The sequence below is a fragment of the Ochlerotatus camptorhynchus genome, unplaced genomic scaffold, assembly GCF_037179485.1.
Source record: "Ochlerotatus camptorhynchus isolate MF236.1 unplaced genomic scaffold, CSIRO-AGI_Acam_v1.1 ptg000268l, whole genome shotgun sequence".
Taxonomy (NCBI): Eukaryota; Metazoa; Arthropoda; class Insecta; order Diptera; family Culicidae; genus Ochlerotatus; species Ochlerotatus camptorhynchus.
In genome coordinates, this window is record NW_027040758.1 from 1,235,050 (window position 1) to 1,259,774 (window position 24,725).

Here is a 24,725-nt window from a genome sequence, read left to right on the forward strand (position 1 = left end):
ATACTCAAAACGGATGATCCGGACAATTTTAAAAATACCGTACACCAATTCGGAAAATGTAGGATTCTTTTACAGATTTGCCTAAAATATATACGCGGTATGTAATGTTTCACTGCATGAATGGATTCTGTAATGTCGTGGATTGAAGAATTTTTTAATAATTTTGTAATTTTCGAACAAAGTATACTTCCGCAAATACGCTACGGCTTGAAAATCATCTCGTGAAGGTGATCCTTTTAGCACCTCTTTACATTGCAACCTTAAAAGCCATCAGTGCTCTACAGAAATTACATAATTACATAGGGGAAATGGATGTAATTTGGGCCCATACTTAAATTCAGCAATCGACTAAATTTTCAATAGCGACCAAAATATCCATTAGTACCGTCCCAAATGACGCGTTCATCTTGATAAAATTGATAAATAGCATATTTTCAGCGATGGGCTCAATCTTAAATCCATAGGCCAACATTAGAGCCATTTCCCCTACATAAATTGCACTTTGCAGAAGATTTTTTGAATAATAAATGATAAAAATTACCCCACCTTACCCTGTTGCATAATCGTAAAATGCGTCAGATATAATTGATATACATAATAAATATAAGAAGCCTAAATACGCTTCTCTCAGTTATACCACGGTAATTCCCCACTGGACTAGGAACAGACTTATTAAAAGCAGTTCTGAGTTGAATTCTGTCACACTATTTCTATGTAGAACTCAAAATTTCAAGGCGTTTTAAATAACATTTAACCCTCTTAAACGATGTTTTACCATAGAGGTAACTCTAAGGCAAGAAGGTCCCGAGATAACGTGCTCAACTTTTTGGCTCAGCTCTGGTACTATATTCGGTCTCAAGGTAATCGATGCACCCCTCGAAACATAGGAAAATCCACGAACCCCTCATTTTATCTGTCAAACTTTCATAGCGAATCAAAACAAACATTGTGTAGTACTAGAATTTCGACTAGAATGGGTACGTTAATCGTTTGCTTGGGACTAATTGGCTAGTCAAGTAGTGAGTCAATTTAGAATCGTTAGATTTCACCGGTTTTACCATACAGTAGTAATATGTATATTTTTTGATTTATTTCTATTTTTTTCACATTTAATTTATTTATCAAGGCTCAAATATGGAAGCTTTGCTGAGCCAAAAACTTAGTTGTTTGGTTCAAAAAATCAATAATACATATAAGTTTTCAAGTTATTTTTTTTTTCAATTATGCAAAACGTAATATATGCGATACCTATTTCGTGATATAACCGCGAGTGATATAATTCGAATGTGGTAAAACCAAAATTTCACTGTATTGAATTAGGAAAATTAACAAGATGAACTAGCCAACGAGCTAAAAATCTCGCTAATAAAACTTTAAAAACAAACAAAAAGTTTGGTATTTTTTTTACATAAATTGTTCACATTTCCATTTGCTCGTTTAATGTATGTTCAGTTTTTTTTGGCATGAAAAAAGGTTAAGATAAAAATTATTTTCATTTAACTATTAAACCTTATGTAAGACCCCTCTCTATTCCCTTACATAATATGTGGATGACTCCTCGCTAAACATCTATACATTCTAGTCTGAAAAATACTATTTGATTGATGATTTCGCCAACACTGACCATCAAACCCAGCTACATCCAGCATGGTCTAGTTTTAAAGCTGTGCCTTTACCGACTGATTTAAAGTAGACCTTTCTTCAGGACGCTTAGTAAGAAAAATGAGGTGCACAATTCTGCACCTATTTTTATCGAGATTTCGTAATTGATCGCGAATATCTCGCAATCAGAACTTTTTAGCGATAAATCTCTCCATTCGATTCTTAGCACATCTTTTAGCTACCGATTGACATAAAAAAAGTGCTATAGGGGAAATGGATGTAATGTCGGCCTAAATGTCCCTAATTTGGGCCCATACATAAATTCAGCAATCGACTGAATTTTCAATAGCGACCAAAAATATCCATTAGTACCGTCCCAATGACACGTTCATCCAGATAAAATTGATAAATAGCTGATTTTTAGCGATGGGCCCAAACTTAGACGTACGCCAACATTAGAGCCATTTCCCCTATATTGCTTTTTTGAAGACTTCGTGCGTTTTGTGGACGCACATCCAGCTTGCATAAGAAAAAGGGGCGTTTTTGTGGTGGTTAGAAAGTGATTTCCTATCATAGATTTCAGATTTCTCGCTTAACATTTGAAAAGGGCATATCCTCGTTGATCGATTCTCTTCATCGACTTTCTCTTTGGTTTACCACGGCAACATAAACGATTTTATCGCTAATCTCGCAGCACAGTTCGACAGAAGATGATGCTCAATTGGAAATTCATTTGTAGTCGGGTTATTCACGAAAGATAAAATCGATGAAGAGAATCGATCAACAGTGATAGGCCCTTTTCTCATACTTTGACTTTGGACTCTGGATGGGAGCATACTATCAATTATTGTCATTGGTCGAAAGGTACAGTAGCAGCACCTACCCTACCCGTGTCCCTCGAGATCGAAAAGTCGACGATGACAGGAGCACTTACCTTGGTAGAGGTAATAATAGCTTCAATTTCCAAACCTACGACTGGATGCCTTCCTTCTTGAGTGAGGTAAAAATCGATAGGACTGTTTCAAACACATCGTCGGTACATGAGCGAGTCGGTGATCATCTCTTTTTGCCAGTGGTGGCGGAGGGAATACCCCTCACCATCCCTCTCCAATGGGGGAGTTTGGTAAAGAGAGATGATCAAACCGATTTGTACCTTCCTAAAGTTGTCCTTGCTCGCCTTCTACTCTCTATATGCAATTTTCACACTGCCGTACTCTAACGGAACTATCAATTCTATACTTTCATCTCCTCATCTATCGTATAAAAATTACCACTTTAGACTGTTATTTGAAATTAGCATCTTCAACCTTTTCTCATTCATCAGTGTTCACTCGGCTGTCGACAGAAGCAGACCACTCTCAATGTGTGTCATGCGATCGTCTGTTTACTCGGCAGCAACCATTGTGTGGTTCTTCTCATTGTTCTTCATCAGCAGTTCTTTCAGTAGATGAGTCGTCAGTCGACTTTGGAAAGCAACAGTTTCGTGATGAATGTGTGAGTGCTGACCACGTTTTGCGTTCATTGCTAAAGGGTGTCCACGATGAAATTGCCACACACAAAATTGATTCGCAAAATTCGATTTTTCATCCGATTGCCATCAAATTTTCAGGGATTGAGATATAACTATTGAACTTCATTTTACCATTTTACTCGTATTTTATTTACAGTCCAACGCAAATGCCCGCACCTTGGACTTAACCCCGGCCATAAGATTCTGCACAACCTGTGAATCAACCGTTTTTTGCATGTAAACCCATACTTTCTTCAGTTCCTCGACTGTCTTCACTACCTTAGGTCGTTTAAGAAGGTGCTGCTTCATAATCGCCCAGTACTTCTCGATGGGGCGGAGCTCCGGAGTGTTGGGAGGGTTGAACATTTTCGGCACGAAATTGACCTTATTGTCCGCATACCACTTCAGCACGTCCTTGGAGTAGTGGCATGAGGCCAAATCCGGCCAGAAGATTGTTGGGACGTTGTGGGCCTTCAGGAGAGAAAGCAGCCGCTTCTGGAGGCACTATTTTATGTACACCTGTCCGTTCATCGTGTCCTGGGTCACGAAAGGTGCACTCCGCTTCCCGCACGTGCAGATGGCTTGCCAAACCAGGAATTTCTTCGCAAATTTGGACATCTTCTGAGTGCGGACATGCTCCGGAACGCTGAACTTATCCTTGGCCGTGAAAAACAGGTTGCCGGGGATCTGTTTGAAGTCGGCCTTCACATATGTTTCGTCGTCCATGATGCAGCATTCAACTTTCGTCAGCATGTTGAGGCACGGGTTTTGGCGGACTTGTTCTGCTTCTCGTCGCGATTAGGGGCCTTTTGTACCTTGAACGTTCGAAGCCCAGCCTTAGTTTTGGCCTTCTGGACAAAACTTCGGCTTAGGTGCAGCTTCTTAGCCACATCCCTAACGGAGGCGTTCGGATTTCGGTTGAAGGCCCCAACTACGCGGTTGTGATTTTTGGTGTTGTACGGAATACTTTTTCCTTCACTTCTGGGCTTCCGATCGGTGGTCAACCGTTCCTCGAACCGCTTAATCACTCGCGACACCGTGGAATTCGCGATTCCCAACGTTTTAGCGATGGAACGATGCGAGAGATCCTTGTTCTCGTGATGAATGCGCAAGATTTTATCACGCACGAGCTGTTCTTTCGACTCCATTTCCGCGAGTTTTGATCACAGACTTTAAAACTTGCAGGATGTAAATAATGCACTATGAACTAAATCCACCCAAATTTTCATTAAATTCTACCCAACGGTTAAAAAGTTAGAGCAATTTCATAGTGTGGCAATTTCATCGTGGACACCCTTTACAATGGAAGCGCTCTGACCCCCGTTGGCGAATCTGCCATACAATGAAACCACTGGAAGCGGCTCCCGTTCTGGTGGAGAAGGCTTACTGGATAGCGGAAGATAAACCGATTATTGTGTTGTACCTTTTGACTATAGTTTTAAGATGTATTGAATAGTGAACACGAATCCTCGGCTCTGTAAAGTTAATTCGGTTGAGCCTTATCAAATAAATTTTTATAAAAAAAAACCTTTTCTCAAATTGCGCGAGATTTCAATATCTGAAATAACCGGATGGTACCTCTATTTATGATTTTAGATTTGAATTGTAATGCCCTGTGGTGCAGTGTTCTGAAACGTTTCCGTGAGCGGCATACTTTCGATCGGCAGGATCATAGCAAGCGTCGTAGTGGAACTAAGGATCGGAAGCTGCATTTGAAGGTGCTTATAACGGTTAGGGTAAACCTAGGGCTGTCGGATTATGATATCGCCAAGAAATGCAATGCCAGCCAAAGCATCGTCAGAAGGATTCGTCAGCGAGAAGGATGTCAATCTTTTCGGGTCAGTAAGCAAACAAACAGGACACTGAAGCAGAAGTAGTAGCCAAAAGACGTGCCCGGAAGTTTTACAATGAGGTTCTTACAAAGTACGAAGGATGTATCCTTATGAACGATCAAGCGTACGTCAAGATGGATTATGGCCAGCTTCCCGGACAAAATTTCTATAAAGCCACTGGTCGAGGTGATGTCCCTAGCAAGTTCAAATTCGATTTTGCCGATAAATTTGCAAGGAAGCTTATGTTCTGGCAAGGTATTTGTAGCTGCGGACAAAAAATCCAGGTTCTCGTGACAAACAAGACTATGGAATTCAAAATGTACGAGCACAAGTGCCTGAAAAAAAAACGTATTCTTCTGTAAAGGGTGATACGGTCAAAATTTGGTCAATATCAACTTGACGTATTTCTTTCAATTTTGCATTTAAAAACCTGAACACCCCTCATTTTGAAGGTGTGTGTGTGTAGAATGTTGCTCCTATTTTGATTTTGGAATTCACTCTTCAGTTGTCAAAATGCCGTCCAAGCAAGAAGAGCAGCGTAACAAAATTTTGCTCGCGCATCGCGAAAATCCGAGCTACTCGCACGCAAAGTTGGCAAAATCGCTAAAGGTTGCCAAATCAACCGTTACAAATGTAATTAAATTGTTTGGGGAACGTTTGTCGACAGCCAGGAAGTCTGGATCGGGGGGAAATCGAAAACCGGAAGCCGCTGAGACGACAAAGAGAGTTGCCGGTAGTTTCAAGCGAAACCCTAACCTCTCTCTCCGAGATGCCGCAAATAAGCTGGGTGTATCGTCTACAACCGTGCATCGAGCCAAAAAACGAGCCGGACTATCGACTTACAAGAAGGTAGTGACTCCAAATCGCGATGATAAACAAAATACGACGGCCAAAGCGCGATCCCGGAGGCTGTACACGACGATGCTGACGAAGTTTGACTGCGTGGTAATGGACGACGAAACCTACGTCAAAGCCGACTACAAGCAGCTTCCGGGACAGGAGTTTTATACGACAAAAGGAAGGGGAAAGGTAGCAGATGTTTTCAAGCACATGAAACTGTCAAAGTTCGCAAAGAAATATCTGGTTTGGCAAGCCATCTGTACATGTGGCTTGAAAAGCAGCATTTTCATAGCTTCCGGGACTGTCAACCAAGAAATTTACGTGAAAGAGTGTTTGAATAAACGTCTGCTGCCTTTCCTGAAGAAACACGGTTGTTCCGTACTGTTTTGGCCGGATTTGGCATCTTGCCATTACGGTAAAAAGGCCATGGAGTGGTACGCCGCCAACAACGTGCAGGTAGTTCCCAAGGACAAGAACCCTCCCAACACGCCAGAGCTCCGCCCAATTGAGAAATACTGGGCTATTGTCAAGCGGAACCTAAAGAAGACCAAAAAACTGCTAAGGGCGAGCAGCAGTTCAAGGCAAACTGGCTTTCTGCGGCGAAGAAGGTGGACAAGGTGGCTGTACAAAATCTGATGGCAGGGGTCAAGCGTAAGGCCCGGTAATTCGGATTTGGAAAAGCGGAAGCCTAACTGAATATTTTTCCTGAATTTTATACTAATTGAACTTGAAATAGAAATTTTATTTGATTTTTTAAATAAACGATTTCACCGATTTACACGCGTTTTCCCTTGACCAAATTTTGACCGTATCACCCTTTACATTAAGGCTCACAATGGACCTGTAAAGTTTTGGCAAGCTGCCACTACAGCGGAGAAGTTCTACAGTGGTATCGAGACAACGGGGTAGATTTCTTCGAAAAGGACATCAATCCACCCAACTGCCCTCAATTCCGCCCAATTGAGAGTTATTGGGCAATTGTCAAACAAAAGTTGAAGAAGAGTGAAAACGTGACTTGGGATGCGACAGAGATGAAGAGATGGTGGAACAAAACAGCCACTCAGGTTAGCCAAAAGAGTGTCCAAAATATGATGAGTGGTATTCGATGAAAAGTTCGAAATTTCATCAAAACCAAATCGGAATAAAGTTGTTCGCTATTTTTCCTTTAAAGTGCAATAAATGAACTTCATTTTGAGTACCATTTTTATTTAATTAAGATGGTTCCGAGATACATCCGTTTTTTTGCGTCCAGATATTAAATGACTCAACTTAGTTTATTCGTAAGCAAAAGTTTTGTGCTCAGTAAATTTACTCAAATACAAATATAAACTTTTCTGGTTGCTAATGAAAATATCAAAATAGATTGGAAAAACCGTTTTTTCAACAAATATCTCATGTTTTCCAAATAACTTGAAAATAGTTGGCTGAGGAATTTTGATGTCTACAGAAGAGATGTTTTTGTAGTTGTTAAGATGAACCACTTGGTTTAAGACGTCAAGTCTCCAGAATGTCAGAGTAAAAAGTTAGATTTTGGCGCCATCTATGTGGTTGAGCTTCAAACTATCTGTTAATGTCAATAGATGGTCCTAATTATTGTGAGAAACTTTGATTAAGGCACCAAGCCAACAATAAATACGAAACTAATGATTTTAAATTGGCTCACTACTTGACTAGCCTATTGGTCCCAAGCAAATCGACTAACGTAGCCCATTCTAGTATAAATTCCAGTACTACACTATGTTTGTTTTGATTCGGATTTTCCTATGTTAGTGGATTTTCCTATGTTTCGAGGGGTGAATCGATTAGCTTGGGACCGAAGATAGTACCAGAGCTGAGCCGAAAAGTTGAGCTCGTTTCTTCGGGACCTTCTGGTCTTAGAGTTACCTCTATGACCAAGCTACGGAAATGCTTCGTTTCGGAGTTATTGATTTTGTTCCATTCCTAGCGGTGCCGAGTGGTTCCTACCCGAGCAAAGTCCAGCATCAAAATGACAGCAAATTGAAATCAAGTTTTGATATCAACATCAAACTGAAATCATAATTTGATTTCAGTTTACGCAATTGACAAATTTGATACCTAATTTTGTTTTCATTTTGCTGTACTCAGTAATATGTTGTTGCGGGTTTGTTTTCATGGCCTTAGCACAACATCAAATTGGATACTTGTTTTGTTATCAACAGGAAAAATGGATTTCAAATTCAGTTTTCAGTTTGCTCTCACTGATAGCAGAAATAGTTTTCAATGTGATGTCACAGGAAGATTTGTTTGCTCTCAAATGTGATATTTTAACCGTTAAAACGACCAAAACGACAGCAACCTGAGTAATCATTATCAGCGAAATCACAATATCAAATTTAGATTTCAATTTGATCTCAGACTTTGCTCGGGTAATGACACTGTAGTGATTTAAATAGCCAAAGCAACCTTTTTGCTTCATCTACTTCGTACTGCTAGAAGTCTAACTGTGGAGGTGAGACTAGCTCGTTCGGATTAGCCTCCGCAGTCGTCAGCAAGGTTCTGTACGATCTGTGGTGTTTAGCAAAAGGTCCAAGTAGAAACTTCGCTGGCTGTTTTCGGCACATAGGTTCGATGGAAGCATGCAAAGCGACAAACACGACAGGAAGCATATTTTTGGCCGAGTTTTCAGTGCAAGAGAAAGTCAGTGAAGCGAATGGACCACTTTGTCAAGCAGTTTTGGCGTGACCTTCTACCAGTGGTTTCACAAAACTGAAGCAACAAATGGCTTTTTTTTTGTTTATTTTTTAATTAATTGATTTATTTGATAAGGCTCAATCGAATGAACTTTACAGAGCCGAGGATTCTTGTTCACTATACAAAACATCTTAAAACTATAATCGAAAGGTGCAACACAATAAACAATTTATCTTCCGCTATCCAACAAGCCTCCTCCACCAGACATTGACCGTATGTGGCATTGACGCTACCGCCACATCAAGCGCGTCCCCAAAAGAGCTCACAATGCTTATCAAATAATAGGGGCATCGATCCGATCATTGTATCCAGACCACCTCGGTGAGAGTGGACCACTTTTGATTACCCCTAATCGTGAGAAAACAAGTGCAATGCCGTGCGGCAATCGAATCGAAACCGCACCAACCCGATTATCACCCAGATTTCGCGGTCCCGATTCGCCCGAGCATCCCAATGGTTTACGACTCAGCATCTGTCTCCGCTCGTTGAGACCGGGAGATACAAAAGTGGCGACGATAATGATGATGACGCTCCTCCATAATGATGGAACGGACGAGAGTGCACCTTGATGAATTTTACCGTTTTCTGATGCGATGTCCGCGCGCCACCTCCATCGACAAAATTGGCGGCCTCTCCACCCTAGCCTCAAAGCTAGCCACTGTTGTTGCACCTCGCTGATGATGATGACACATGCGGCGCGCGTTCAGTCAACTGATACACAATTTCTTGTTTACGCAAATTTGGAACGTGCCATTTCGCGATTCGGTCGACCGCTCGATGCAACAATCACCCCCCGCACACTGCATGTGTAAGTGCATTCTTTTCTGCAGTTGGCCACTTTACACCTCCAATTGCTGCGATGGTGGCCGGCCATCGATCGCGATTCAAAGACGTGAAAAACGTGATTTCATAAAACCAACATCACCCAAATGGAAAGAAATGTGAAAAAATGATTTCATTCTCAGCCGTTCGGTTTTTGCAGCATTTGCACCCCTCACACACACGGACACCAACACAGGGAACCGAAGTAAACAAGATTTGAAAACAATAGTGTAATATGATTACCACCCGTTGTTGGTTGGTTGGCCCGATGGAGTGTGGAATCCTCGTAGCGCGTTTGAGTGATTTTTTCATCTATTTTAAATTTTGCTTTTCCACATTTGCTTGGAGTTTTTTTTTTCTTTTTCCTAGCTACAGGCTCGGCAGGAGGGGATTATATGGTTTGAGCGGTTACGCCAGATTGGGGTGCGATCACGCAATGGACTCTCTGCTGCTGAGCGGCGCCTTTTTGCTGACTGCGGTGAAGTGCCTCCTCATTTTGACAATGTTTAGGCAATCAAACGGTTGGACGAAGCCCAGAAATGTCTTCTAGCGAATGCGGTGGTTTTGGATACGTACACGGTCACTATGGTTGAATGCGAAAGCTTTAGGAGCGAAGTTACGGTTGATCAAAAGATAGGGATCTGGTTTGAACGGGGAAGTTGTAACACTTCCATTTGGTCAAGTGGGCTTAGCTAGGAGGATCCATCGATGGCCCTTTTGAAGTTTTTTAAAGACTCACCATGGTTGTCTCTCTAATTAATGGATTGATCCATTGCCTATGACTTTACATACTTGATTGTTCGTCGTAAAATATCTGATGATAAATTAGTGAATGTCTTACGGCAAACGACTCATAACGAATATTTTAGAGTTAAGGTATTTTTTCCCTTGATTTGTTTTCCGTCGATCTTGTTTTCCGTACTGAGAACCAATGCTACCGACGCCAGGGAGGCAGCTCCCACACCCGCACCCTACCTATCGACCTATCAACTCATGGACCGGGGACCAACGGCTTTACTTCCCTTCCGAAGTAAGGCGTGATCAGAGATTTCAGAAGACTTCAGGAGACTTCAGAAATGGCAATAGACGCTTCGTTAAACACTCTTCGCGATATATTTCCTTGTTAACAGTTCCGGTTGTAACAAAACTTCGACTTTTCTATCACTTCTTCGACTTCTTCTTCGTACAGAAATATTCGGCATTCCCATTTCTTTGCATGGCAGTGTAAAAACTCAAACCTGGTAGCTGCTTAAGGTGATTCCCTGTAGCGTCCTTTTCCGTGTTACACTTCGCAAATTCACAAGTAAAAATATTAAGGTTTCAACTACTACTTGTTGTTTGCTGCGGAGAAGCAATTGCAATGTCTAAAATTTGCTGATGTATAAACCTCGTAGATCTTGAGTTGTGTGCTCTTGAAGTTGCGGGGTGTGATGGGAAAATGGACTCTACAAGGAAACACCTTAACGACATACGTTTCGTCGTCCATTACTACGCAATCATATTTTGTTAAATAATCACGAATCAATTTACGGGCTCGTGATTTAGCCGTTGTATTTTGCTTGTCGTTGCGATTCGGCACAGTTTTTGCTTTGTAAGTCTTCAATCCCTATCTATGCTTTGATGTATGAACGAATGTGGACGACATTCCGATTTTTCTCGAGCGACGGTACGAACATAGGTTCGGACTTGTTTCAAACATACGCTTTACCTTCACATCCATTTTGTAGTTCCTCAAACCAGATTTACCTTCAGATTTTGGCTTCCTTGTGATAGTACAGCGAGTATAAAACGACTCCAGAATATCCTGAATAGTACTCTTTGGGTATCCAAGTCTTTTTGCAAGCTCCATGATTCATAAGTCAGGATTTTAATTTCGACCGCACACAATCGCTTTTCGTACGTGTTCTACTTTTGACGCCATTTTTGACATTTTGCCTACAATCGTAGCAACTAACATACGGATAGAAAGAACAGACATATGTCCACCAGAGAATATGTATTGGTATTGGTAACGTTTCTCGAGTTTTACTAGTAAATGTGTGTCCGGATTTGATCGCGAACAGGCTTTAAAACGAGCTATCAGTGAAAGTTCTAAGAGACGACACAGAGTTTTTTCTCCCCCTGAGCAAAGTCACGCCAAATAGCGAAAACATAAACGAATTTCAGATTTACCTCTCAGAATTCCATGAAACTTCGCATAATTGTTCGCTAGGGACAATCAATCAAGTTTGTGTAGGAATTCGGCCATTTTGACTCGCATTTTTTTTCAAAATGGCGCAATTTTATAAATCAATAGCTGAGTGTTCCCGGCCTTGCTCGCGATTCAATATTAGCTTGAGGTTATGCGCCGATTAAAAAAACATACTAAATTGTACGCAGCCCCCCCCCCCCCATCTTATCTAAGGGGCTACCTCCTATTACCATCTCCTTATACCTCCACATGCCAAATTTGGTTCCATTTGCTTGATTAGTTCTCAAGTTATGCAGAAATTTCTGTTTCATTTGTATGGGAGCCCCCCCCCTTACATAAGAGGGAGGGGTCTCAAACCATCCTAAGAACCTTTCCTGGCCCCAAAAACTCCGGCATACAAATTTTCACGCCGATCGCCGATATATATATAGATAGATAGATTACACAAAAACGGCTCATTTAAGTGAAATGATGTATGAGACAAAGTTATAGGATTTAATTTTTAGAAAACAAAAATACACACTGAAAAAAAAAATCACAAATGTTTATAAAAAAAATTAAAAAAATACTGTTGAAAACTTCAATAACAGGGGAAATGGATGTAATGTCGGCTCATAATTTGGGCCCATACATAAATTCAGCGATCGACTAAATTTTCAATAGCGACCAAAAATATCCATTAGTATCGTCCCAATGACGCGTTCATCTAGATAAAATTGATACATTGCAGATTTTTAGCGATGGATCCAATCTTAGATCCAACATTGGAGCCATTTCCCCTAAATAATTTAAATTTTAAGATTTTTAAACTTGGGTCAACTTTTACAGTGTGTCTACTACCTGGACAAAACTGGAAAAATCTGGAAAACCTGGAATCTTCAGGAAATTTTATTGTACCTGGGAAAACGTGGAATTCTCCGGGAGTTTTCAAATTCCTTTATCAAGCTAATTTTTAAGAATAGAACATATTGAAGTATGTCAAAGACCCTTCGCAGGAATTTCAAATGTTTCATAATACAATCAACTTTATCTTCCTCGTTAGATACTCATACCACCGACGAACCGGACAGCTCATACAAGCTACTTTCAAATTCGTGCCCAAGACGCCATATTTAAAATACGTTTAACACTACCGACATCTGCTCATCCGATCGCGTCATACCATGAGCAAGGACACGAACCCACGTATAATTTATATTGCCTTGGTTTGCGTCTCACCTCGTTTGACAGATCTGATCGGCCGTTTGAAAGTTCGAATCGCTCGTGTGACAATTCGAATTGTGGATAAACGAAATGTTCGGTTCGTCGGTGCTCTTACTCTTTGAACGAAATAAGTGGAGTGGATTTGTCTGCAGTAACAACATATATTCATGGGCTTGAATTGTGTTTTGAAAGGTTCTGGAACATCGATAATTTCTGCAGATTTTGAACTTAGCCTATTTTTTTTAATATTAGACCTAATGAAATAAAAAAATTAAATTCAATAGAAATTTTCAAGATTCTGAACCCAAAATCAACACTATCGACGTAGAATAAATTCCAAGCATCCAGATTTCAAATAAATTAAGGGCTTTGCAAAAGTTTCAAAGTTTATGATCTTTAATGATTGAAATTGCTGGATCTCTAAAAATAATTTGAAGGGAATTCAGATGACTTTTTTTTTGAAAGTGAAATGCCTTCAACTTAGTTCCGAGGAACTCCAGCCTCCAGGTTAAACGTAAGGAGAATTCCAAGGTAGTTCTGAGTAGAATTTCAAAGGAATCCTAACCCTGAGTATGATTCAAAGTGAATTTACAATAGAATTCTGTGGACAATTCCAAAGAGAATTCAAAGAGATGCCTGACTAAAACTGCAAAGTAATTTTGAGGAGACTTTTTTGAGAAGAATTAATGTCGGCATGTGAAACCTTAAGAGATTTGTAAAAAGAACTGAAAGTTAATCCTAAGGGGAACTCCAAGGTAATGGTAAGTAGAATTCCATAAGCAGAAGGAGAATTCAAAGGAAATTCTGAAAAGGATTCAATGAAAATTCTGAGGATGATTCGAAAAGTACACACTTATAGAGAATTCGTTTATTATTCAGTTCCAACCTGGATCGGGTATTAAGATTGGGTCTGCTTGTTTTCTGACAGACGTCAGTTTTATCGTTTGTTTTTAAAACCTACCTCAGGTTGAGGTTCGCACTGACAAAAAGTTCATTTTCGCACTGGGTTGGAATTGGTTCCAATCCCGATAATAAACGAATTCGCTATTAGATAACTAATTTTATTCGTGACGGAATCTATATTTGACATAATGGATGAGACGTAAACAAATATGTCATTTAAAATTAAGTGCTCCGAGACTGAAAAGTTCGTTGCTTGCAGTACGTTTACTTGTCTACGAAAAGTACGTTTGATTTAGTGAAATTTCGCGTCTGTTATGACCAGGCATGGAAAATCATTTACATTCATTTCGTACATTCATTTACATTCATTTGTCTCTAACTTTTTTCATCAACAGAATTCCGTAAAGTAATGTATGAAGCTTTTGTAGATTTTATAATTAGCTACAACTTTTGTCAACTTTTCAAATCTGTATCTCTTATGCATGATGGACGAGAGCAAACTGAACCCACCATTGTTTTTGAGTGAATGTAAATTACATTCACCGAAAAACAATAACATGTTCTGCCCTCTCTAGTTCATCATGCATAAGATATACAGATTTGAGTTATTTACAAAATTTGTAGTTGATTATACAACCTATAAAAGCTTAATACTTAATTTTACGGAATTCTGTTGATGAAAAAAGTTAGAGGCAAATGAATGTCAATGAATGTATGAAATGAATGCAAATGATTTTCCATGCCTGGTTATGACTCAATTTTAGTTCAAAATGAACGCTCGTATGCCAGTCTCAGAGCACCTTAGGAGTATTTCAAAGAAATTTTCAACGAAGAGGACAATTTCAAAGAAATACTATGGCGAACTTCAAAGTTCTTCCTGCACACTTAGAAATACCTAATCTTACACGTGACGGAATCCATCTTTAACATAAAGGATGAGATGTAAACAAACATGCCATGTAAAATTAAATTCGAAATTACGTTTGATTGAGCTGAATTTCACGTCTATTATGACTCAAGTTTATTTCAAAATTGACGGTCGTATATGTCAGTTTCAGAGCACCTAAATTTACATTTTTCTAAGTGTGTGTAATAATCTCTCAAAAAAGAGATCCTATGGAATCATGAGGACAATTTCAAAGAATGCACGTCTCCCTTAGCTCAGTCGGTAAAGGCGCAGCTACAAAGCAAGACCATGCTGGAGGTGACTGGGTTCGATTCCCGGTCCGGTCTAGAAATTTTTCGGGTTGGAAAATTTCTCGACTTCCCTGGGCATAGAAGTATGATTGGACTTGCCACACAATTATACCAATGCAAAAATGGTAGCATGCATCGAAGGCTCTCAACTAATAACTGTGGAAGTGCATCTAGAACACTAAATTGAGAGCACGCAATAAGCTAATATGCCATAAGCAATAAGCTTGAAATGCGCAGAAGAAGAAGAAGACGTTAAAAAAAAATCTTCAAAAACCTGGAAATTTTCCGTTTAAGTCCTGGAAAAACCTGGAAAATCCAAGGAATTTTCCTATTACTTCGTCTCAGACATCATTTCGATTGGTTTCCGTGCTATAATGTATTGAAAAATATCGAAAATGCCATTTTGAATAATTAGTGAACAATTCAAAAATTCCAATGTAACATTATCGCCATTTTGAGAAAAAAAGAAAAATTAAAAAAGAACATTGTAAAAGTTTGCATTTTTCATAAGCTTTTTTTTAGATTTTTGTTTTCAAAAATAGGGTAAGAACATTTTGAGATATTTGAGTTTTTAACCTTTTGTTTTAAATTTATACATATATACATTTAGAAAAACATTTTTTGTTTATTTTTTCTACAACTTTGTCACAGACGCCATTTCGATCTGAAGTGCCGTTTCAGTGCCACAATTTTTTGAAAAATTGCACAGACGTCATTTTGAAAAGTTTACAAGATCCAAAATGGCCTAATTTTAGCAAAAATGTAAAACCATGCAAACCCATAACAAACAATTCAAGACCAAAAATTGAAAAAGCCTCAACTCCATTTGTTAAACAAACCTTGTAGGGCCAAAATGGCCTTATGTGGAGTTGAGGCCTTTCCAATTATCCAAAGTTTCATGCAAATCGGAGTTCATCGCTTTCGTCATTTGGCGTGGAACTGCTTATTGAACATTGTTTTCTACATTATACTAGAATCCCTTTCACAGACTTCAGAATAGAGTACCTAACACCAGAAAATGACTCCATGAAAAATCCCAGGAATGATTTTTTTAAATCTTGGGATTTTTATTTTGAATCAGATTCTGTTCCCGTCTTACGTAAGGACCAAATCGAAACACCGGACGTCGCATAAAAGTAGAATTTAATGAAGGCATTAGCGCTTTTTCGTAGCTTTGTTGTGGCTGGATTTGTTCGGTTGTTGCGATTAGATGCGTATGTTGAGTTTGAAATTTCGGAAAGGGCGTATTCGTGCCCAAGCCTCGTTACATTACTGAGTTGATCTATCCAGGCCTATATTGAAAAAAAAAATCGTGGAGGTGCCGGGCAAAGGTGTTATATCCTAGACAAATATCGTCGTAATCGCCGTCGTAGTCGCCGTATCGCCATCAGCCTCTGAAACTATATGAATTATCGTGTATCTCTGTTGTTCATTACATACCAAGTGAAAACTTAATCATATTTTGTGGTGGAGTGTTGTGGTTGTTCAATGCTCGATTACCCTACATGGATCGGTTTTGCTTAATGAGCAGAATAGCATGGGTTTAATCCCAAGCTCTCCCACAACAAAATAAACCACCATCGTTGGGTTTCGAGAGCATAAAGCGCAGTTAATTACCAAAAGTTGAATAGTTTAAACCATTAATTTCAGAAAGGGTGTATGCGTGATCCAGTTTGGAAGACATTGTTGGCTGCTTTCAGAGACGTCGCTTCATTTGAATATCTTTTTGTTGAGTCGATCGTAGATTGTGGTAATGTAAGGGGCACGGTGGCTATAGAGCAACTGTTTTTGCTTAATGAGTGGAAGATCATGGGTTAAAACCCAAGCCTCATTACATTACTAAGCTAATATATCCAGGCCTCTATTGTAGAAAATCGTTAATAACAGAAATTGGAGGAACGATTCAGAAAAGTAATAAGTATAAACATAGACAAATGTGACGCACGCCTGAATCGGTTCGAAAGACATTGTTAACTACTTTGGATGATTTCATTTTATTGTAATAGCATCTTGTAACCGGAAATGAACGATCGTCGGTCGTAGCTTGCTGTGATATAAGGGGCACGGTGGCCTTAGTGCGACCGTTTTTGCTTACTGAGCAGAAGATCGTAGGTTAAAACCCAAGCTCCTTTACATTGCTGAGTTGATAGGGTCGCGTCATTTGCTTAACAGGTTTTAAAAGATCGCATCACTTTCCAATGTGAATCCTGATCTAATTCACCCTTCCCATTAACAAAAACGTCCTTCCCGTGACAACCGTGGAGATGCAGAGGTATACTCGGTCTCTAGTAGCAACGGTTGTTAAAATAACAACCTTTCCCTCCCCGATGAACGTAAGGACGTTGCCGGCGCCGTTATTGATTTCAAAAATATGGACTTTGTACACTGCGAATGGATTGCTATGGTTCTTTGTGCCAATTTAGCTAAATCTGGTCAATCACGGAGTAGCAACTACTGAAACGTATGGTCGTCAATGCTCTCATGCTCATGCTCATGCTTGGGATTTTTATTTTGAATCACTTTTACTCCTTAAATGCCATTATTGGCTTATCTGGAAGTGGAATTTGAACCTGTTTATTTGTTTATTTGTTTATTTGTTATGGTTGCATCAACAGACTAGAAATAGTCCCAATGATGTGTTGTAAAAAAGTACAGATTATACAGACGACATACATATACTACAGTTACTACAGTTACAAACGAAAATAACTTGGAAAGCATTGTCAATTTACTAAAAAATTATAAGTCTTAAATTTTACACTTAGCTGTTGGGTATCAAGCGCCTTCGGTCAGCAAAAAAGGCAGAGAATCTTCGGCGAAGCATATTCCGTGTCAAGTGGAAATCGAACATCGACGCTACTCGGTTGAACACTAGCTGCAAGCCGTAAATAGCGCTCCCTATGCTATAATTAGTTCGAAGAAGTGGAAGTCTCAGCATAAGACTGTTGCGTAGTGATCGAGGTTGAACATTAATGTTCACTTGTTGCAGAATTGCTTCGCAGTCAATTCTTCCTTGCAGAGTATCGGCGACGGTTAAGGCTCTGAAAACATCTCTTCGGATACGTAAGGGCTCGATATTGATCAATTGGCAGCGATTCTCGTAGCTTGGAAGACGAAGTGGGTATCTCCAAGGCAGCTTACGGAGCGCGAAGCGAAGAAAACGTCGTTGAACAGATTCAATTCGCTCGGCCCCATTATTGTAGTTCGGGCTCCAGACAGCAGAGCAGTATTCCAACGTAGATCGTACGAGAGAGCAATAGAGCGATTTCAAGCAGTAAATGTCCGTGAAGTTCTTAGTAATCTTGAAGACAAAGCCAAGCGTTCTGGACGCTTTGTCGACGACATATGATATATGGTGTGAGTATGTCAGCTTTGAGTCTAGAAAAACGCCTAAGTCTTTCACGCAGTGCACCCGTTCGATAGTCGTGCCTAGTAGTTTGTAGTTGAAAATAATCGGTTGTTTCTTGCGTGAGAAAGTAATAACTGTACACTTAGCTGGGTTGACCACCAGTCGGTTTAGACTACACCAGTCAGCAAAGATGTCAATCTGATTTTGGAGAGAACGGCAGTCGGCGAGTGAGCGGATGCGCAGAAAAACTTTCAGATCGTCTGCAAACGATAATCGTGGCTCTGTGATAACATGGTGAACGTCGTCGAAGTAGAGGAGAAATACCAATGGTCCCAGATGGCTGCCCTGAGGTATACCGGACTTTGCGCAGAAGCTTGCTGAGCGACAAGTACCCAAAGTTACTGTCAATTGGCGCTCCGTGAGGTATGAACGAAACCATCTCAAAAGATTTCCACCGATCCCTAGCCTATCAAGCTTAGCGATCGCAATTTCGTGGTTCAGCTTATCGAAGGCTGCCGTAAGATCTGTGTAGATAACGTCCGTTTGGGTCCGAGCAATCAAACTGTCTGTGATGTAAGACGTTAGGCACAGCAGGTTCGTAGTTGTGGAACGCCCAGTTATGAATCCGTGTTGATCTGTACTTAGATATTGCCTGCAATGCGCATTTAGGGACTCTGTGACAACCAATTCAAAAAGTTTTGATACAGCACTCAGCGATGTGATTCCCCGGTAGTTGTTTACGTCGCGTTTGCTTCCCTTTTTATGAACAGGAAACATATCCGCAGTCTTCCAGCAAGACGGAAAGATGCCGCTGGAAAGAGAGAGCTGGAATATGCGGCGCAGTGGATCTAAAAGACAAGTGATGTTCTTTTTAAGAATAATCGACGGAACACCATCGGGTCCAGCCTTAGTTGAAGTCTTAAGTTTAGATGCTGCTCTAGAAATCGTATTCTGTAGTGGGAACATTACTGGCCGCGGAAGTAATGATATTAGCGGAGAGTTGCTCGGCTACAAACACACTAGCAAATTTGGCTGAGAACAGGTTGCAAATGTCTTGTTGATTTCCAGCAGTTTCACCATTAAAAATCATGGAAGAGGGTAAGCCGACTTCCCTGCGTTGCTCATTTACGAAGTTCCAGAAGGATTTCGGGTGTGATTTTAGCCGCCGTTGAATCCTCCTTTGATAGCGTTGAAAACAGAGACGACTTAACCGCTTATACTCGTGGTTGAGTCTGACATAGTAGCATTTCAGTGGCAGTCTGCGGAGTTTAGTAAATCTTCTGAGAGCAGCCTTCTTAGTTCTTTTCAACGAGCGAAGATCTTTCGTCATCCACGGGACGCGAGAGTCGATATGGATTATCTTTTTGGAAACGTGTCTGTCAATGACATATGCCAAGACGTGAGAAAAGGTTTGTGCAGCAATGTTGACGTCTACAGGATCTAGAATATGCTCCCAATCTAGATTAGACAGCACATGGACGATACTGCAATGGTCAGCTCTACGGAAGTCATATGAAACAGCGTTTGGAGTGCTGGTGAAATCATGGACAATATTATTTTCGATCACGATAACTAAAGCAGGGTGATGATGCACTACCTTGACTAAAGGTTCGGGTGCCGTGGAGAGGAAAGGAGCTGTATCACGAGCACTCACAAAGCAGAGATCCAGGGTGCGGTTGTTTTCATTCAACAGGCCATTGATTTGTGACAGAATTGCGGTACTATAACTGTCCAGGAGCTGGATGGTTCCTACGTGGAAAGATGAACGCTCGTGATCAGGACAAAAGAAACCACTATGGGTTGGAGTCCATGCAATGTCCGGTAGGTTAAAATCGCCAAGAACAATAACTTCGTCGGAAGGGCCTGCTTTGTCTGAAGCGGCCAAGACGGATCGACAATGTGCGTCAATAAGCTCCAAGTCACGGGTTCGATCTGGAGGAATGTACACTGCACAGAGAAGCAATTGACGATCACCAAGTTGAATAGCCACCCACATTTGTTCAACCCTGTTCCAGGAATCGTCCTCGATAACTTCTGCTTTCAGCTTGGAATTAACTGCGATAAGGACGCCTCCCCCAGTAGTTTTCCTACTATTATTCGTGTTTCGATCGCAGCGAAATATTTCGTAGCCAGCACCAAAGACATAGTTTGAAATGGTTCGATAATTGAGCCATGTTTCGGTCAAAACTAAAATGTCGTAGCAGTGATCCATGACGGCCAGATGATAATCTTCCACGAGGCCGTTCATACCACCAACGTTCTGATAGTAAATCGTTATGTCCGACCTCCGCTGTTCGGGAACAACGGAAGGTTCAGCATTTGGGAGCTGGTAGATGTCACTTGACGGAGGAAGGATGTTCGAGTAGGGTCGCTGGAAACCAAGATATTTTCAGGCGATAATATATTCGTCGGTTGATCATACTTGCCAATAACAGGAATGTGGAAGACCCCTCCTCCCATCTCAAACGCAGGGCCGGGACGACTGCTGGTTGCTGGCAGGAGGGGCTCGACTGCGATGAGTGGAATAGGGGCTTCTTCAGGGCGGACGGCAAGAATGCGTCCCGGAGTGCAGTTGACTGTGGTGGCTCCATGTTGCCGACTGGCAGATGTTTGAGGTGAGTTGAAGGCACTGGAATTATGATCATCATCAGGCAGTGAAAGTTCGCTAGTAAGTGTGTACTTGCCTAATATAGCAAGCTGGGAGACCCTCAATCCACATCTAAACTCAGGGCCAGGACGACTTGGATGAACGCTGGCTGCAATAGGCGCGACTGATTTAGAGGAACTGGGGACTCCCAAAATGCTTTCTACGTTGCGTCCTGGTTGAGAAGTAATTTGCCTCAATAGATTTTCAGAGGGCATCACCGAAAATTCGCTTTGGACCGGGGTCAGAATAACCTGAGTATGGGAGAACTCATCACGCAACGATAAACTTAAATCACAGAGGTACTTGCCTATGCAAGCATGGTGGAAGACCCCCTTTCCACCACCAACTACAGGGCCGAGACGACTATGTTGAACGAAGGCGGCGGTAGGTGGGACTGTGTTGGGGCGATCGGGGGCTTCCATCAGACTTTCTACGGTGCGTCTCGGGGGCATTGTTGATTCGTCAGATGAGGGGATTAAGGGGTGACTGTTATACTGGGTGTACCTAAAGGGGCTGGCATATCGAGAGGTGCTGGTGTCCCAAAACGGTGTGCCCATTGGAGAGCCACCCGGAATAGTCTCTGGAACAGCAGGGAGTGCTGGGATATCAGGAGGTAGCCACACATTGTTTTTCGCCTGAGTATCCTCGAATTCTCTGTATACAATCCCCTGTGGCCAAGTGTCAGGGTTCAAAGCGTTCTCTTTTAGTTTCATTGGAATGCCGACCTTGTAGGAGATGAAGTTCATCGATAGTGGGTCGGTGCCTTTTTTCACTAAAGAGACGACTTTAACTGGTTCAGTCGTTCGCAGTCCATCACGAACAAGTTTCTCAACCACATCTCTCTTAACACTGGGGTGAAACCGGGAAAGGTGTGAAAGGAAACCTGTGAGTATAGAGAAGCATCCAAGGAACTTATGTTCATATCTTCCTTTTTTTTACCTGTCGTTTGAGAAAATGGAAGAGTTGCCAGTATTCTTTATATTTTGTCTTCGATAAAATTTAAAGTGAATTATCAAGCTAAATCCGAATGAATTCTTACGAGAATTCCAAGGGTGTTCTGAAGAGAATTGTTTGGGAATTTCGGGGACTTTTTGGCTTGCGTGCACCGCATGGGAACAGGGGTGACTATTTAAGGTGTACCAAAGCTAAAAAACAGCTGTCAATGGAAGAAAATGACTGACGGTGCCATTGTGGGAGATGTTTGCCACTTCTAGTCGAGTGTTTCTACAGAATTCTGAGAGAATGTTTGAACAGAATTCAAAGGGAGTTTTGAGAAGAGTTTGAAGGGAATTTTGAGATGAGAATTGAAAATGAATTTCTCTAAGGCAAGTTCAAATAAATTCCTGGGAGCATTCCAAGGGACCTCTGAGTGAAATGCTGATGATAAATCTGAAGGAATTCTGAAGAGATTCTAAGGAAGTTCTGAAGAATGTTTTAAGAGAAATTCAGCGAAGGATTTCAATGGAAATCGGAGAATACCCTGGTCCTAGTAAAATCACAAGAGAGTTCTGAGGATAATTTCAAGCGAATTACCATCCAGGATCGACTTCGTCGTACTCTGTTACCTGACCTATAACAAATATGCGTTGTGTCCACGGGCCTCGGATACAACGTATACTTTGTCTAAAGCAACATAGCACTTGCAATGCAAAATTAGACGCGTTAATGTTCCCTCTAATACGACGTAGGGTTAACTACCCCATTTCTGGCCTATTAAGCACAACCAGCACTTAGTCTTTCTTAATCTAGCGCAGCTTAACACCAAATGGAATGTTATTATTACTGAGAGCTTCCAAATTTATTTACCATTCCGTACGTACCATAAGATTTGATAAAGAGAAACCAATCGTTGTGATATTGTCAAAAGTCTAACACTGCTTCTTGACGTCAAACTCGGCCTACGGATTCTAAACTCGGCCTAACGCATTGAAACGCCATTGAAACGCCATTGAAACGCCATTGAAAAGCCAATGAATTCACTTAGGCCTATCGGATGAAGATAAAAATTGATTCGGTCGGAGCGCTTCTTTTGTTTTTGGGAATAATTGGTGCAAACCTTCATATCACGCGTTCTCATTGACTTCGTTTGGTAGCTTGTTAACTAAAGTATCGTACCAAACTTATAATTGACTTGTTAACTCTGAAATCATGGATTTATTTGAAGTTTTCTGCTCAATAGGCCCAAAATGGGCGATTAGGCCGAAGTAGTTCCCTACCCTATGTTTGTTATGAGACAGGTACGACAGTATACACTAAATTTTACCGAAATCAGAACAGCTGAACATTCGGTAAAACTTTGACCTTAATTTTAAAGTCCATTGAATTAAAAAATAGTTTCAAAATATGTTCAACCTTGCTTAAACGATCAAATCTTGTCATTTTAGTGAATATTTAGTTTCAAAGTAACTAAAAAGCAATTGAATTAAATTGCATAAATTTTACCGAAAAGTTCAGCTGTTCAGATTTCGGTAAAAATTACCGAAGTCGGCGATAATTTCTAAGTGTGTAGCTTTATGCAGGACATGAACGGTCTTTGATCGCAGTGGGCCCGGCGGCCTAATGGTGACCGTTTTTACTAAATGTTCAATTCTGAGTTTATGTTTTTCTTCGAACTAGATGACGAATACCTACTTATTACTTGCACTCATCAGCCCTTTAAGAGACGCTCGTGGAAGTGCAGAGGACTTCTGGCTTCCAGGACTTTTTTTGCTCAAAATACATGAGATCACCGGTATTTGGATATTGAGGATGAACGCTAGTCCCAAGCGACATATATTGGATCTCTAGGCAACTATGTATTAACATTAACATACATACTGCTGATCTTTTTAATAACAGTGTGGCAACCACGGATAACTCAAAAAGTATCCAAATCCACCCATGAAATTCCGATGAGTGAACTTGGTGAATTCTTTGCCACCCTAGAATACAATCTTCCGGCATCGTGCTCATTCCTAGCATAATAACAGTCTATGGATAGTTCATACACGTTTGGTATTTGCTTCAGTAACGGAATTTATTCTTCACGCATTGCATTGCGAAATACATAATCAAAAATTCCCATTGAAATGTGTATTACATTTAAAAGCTCACAAAATGCACCCCGAGACTCATCTACTTAGATATGATCGCTAGTACAAGAGAAACTCCAACGCAACACACCTCGTCGTCGAGACAACAATCCAGAATCGAGGACGAGAGTCTTTTTCACCTGCTGTTCGTTGTTGAAAATCGGGTAAAAACAACAAAAACCCGAGCAAAACCACAGTGCATCGAAAGGAGGCATGGGGCATCGCAAATGAGGGAAACAAGTGAATCTCAAAATCATGGGTGGCGCTCTCAGCTTTCTGCTTTGCGATGAACAAAAAAAAAAGCACCCGATCTCTTCTTTGTCTGGCTTTGTTAGGAACGGTTGGGAGGTAATCTTCCGCAGTCACAAATCACCACCTGCCACAACCCGAACAACGGATCGAAAAACAGCCGGGAAAATGGCAGGGTGGTTCGCTTGGTACGGAAGTTTGCCAACGATTATAGTAGGAACTCTTCTGCGAAGGAAAAAAAAACGAAAGAAAACAACCACCCGTGTGACAGAGTGGGTGCCAGCGATGCTAGATTGGTATCGTCAACTCGCCATGGGAAACTCGCTGCATTCGGCGCATATTGTTTTGCAAATGTCAGCAGTTGAATATGAGAGGCGGTCGTTTTTGCTGCAGCCGGTTGTTCCAGATTAAATCAGGCGTGACAGATCCGGTGGAGCACGCTGCTGGTTAGCCGTCTCCGAGTGTTGAAGGTCTCAACGGAAGAATGGGTTTTAGATACTCACCAGTCGCCACTGTCGGTGGTGCAGAAATTCTGTCAATCAAAATATTCACCACTGATACTGAAAACAAAGTAATACGTGTTGGTACTTTCCCCAG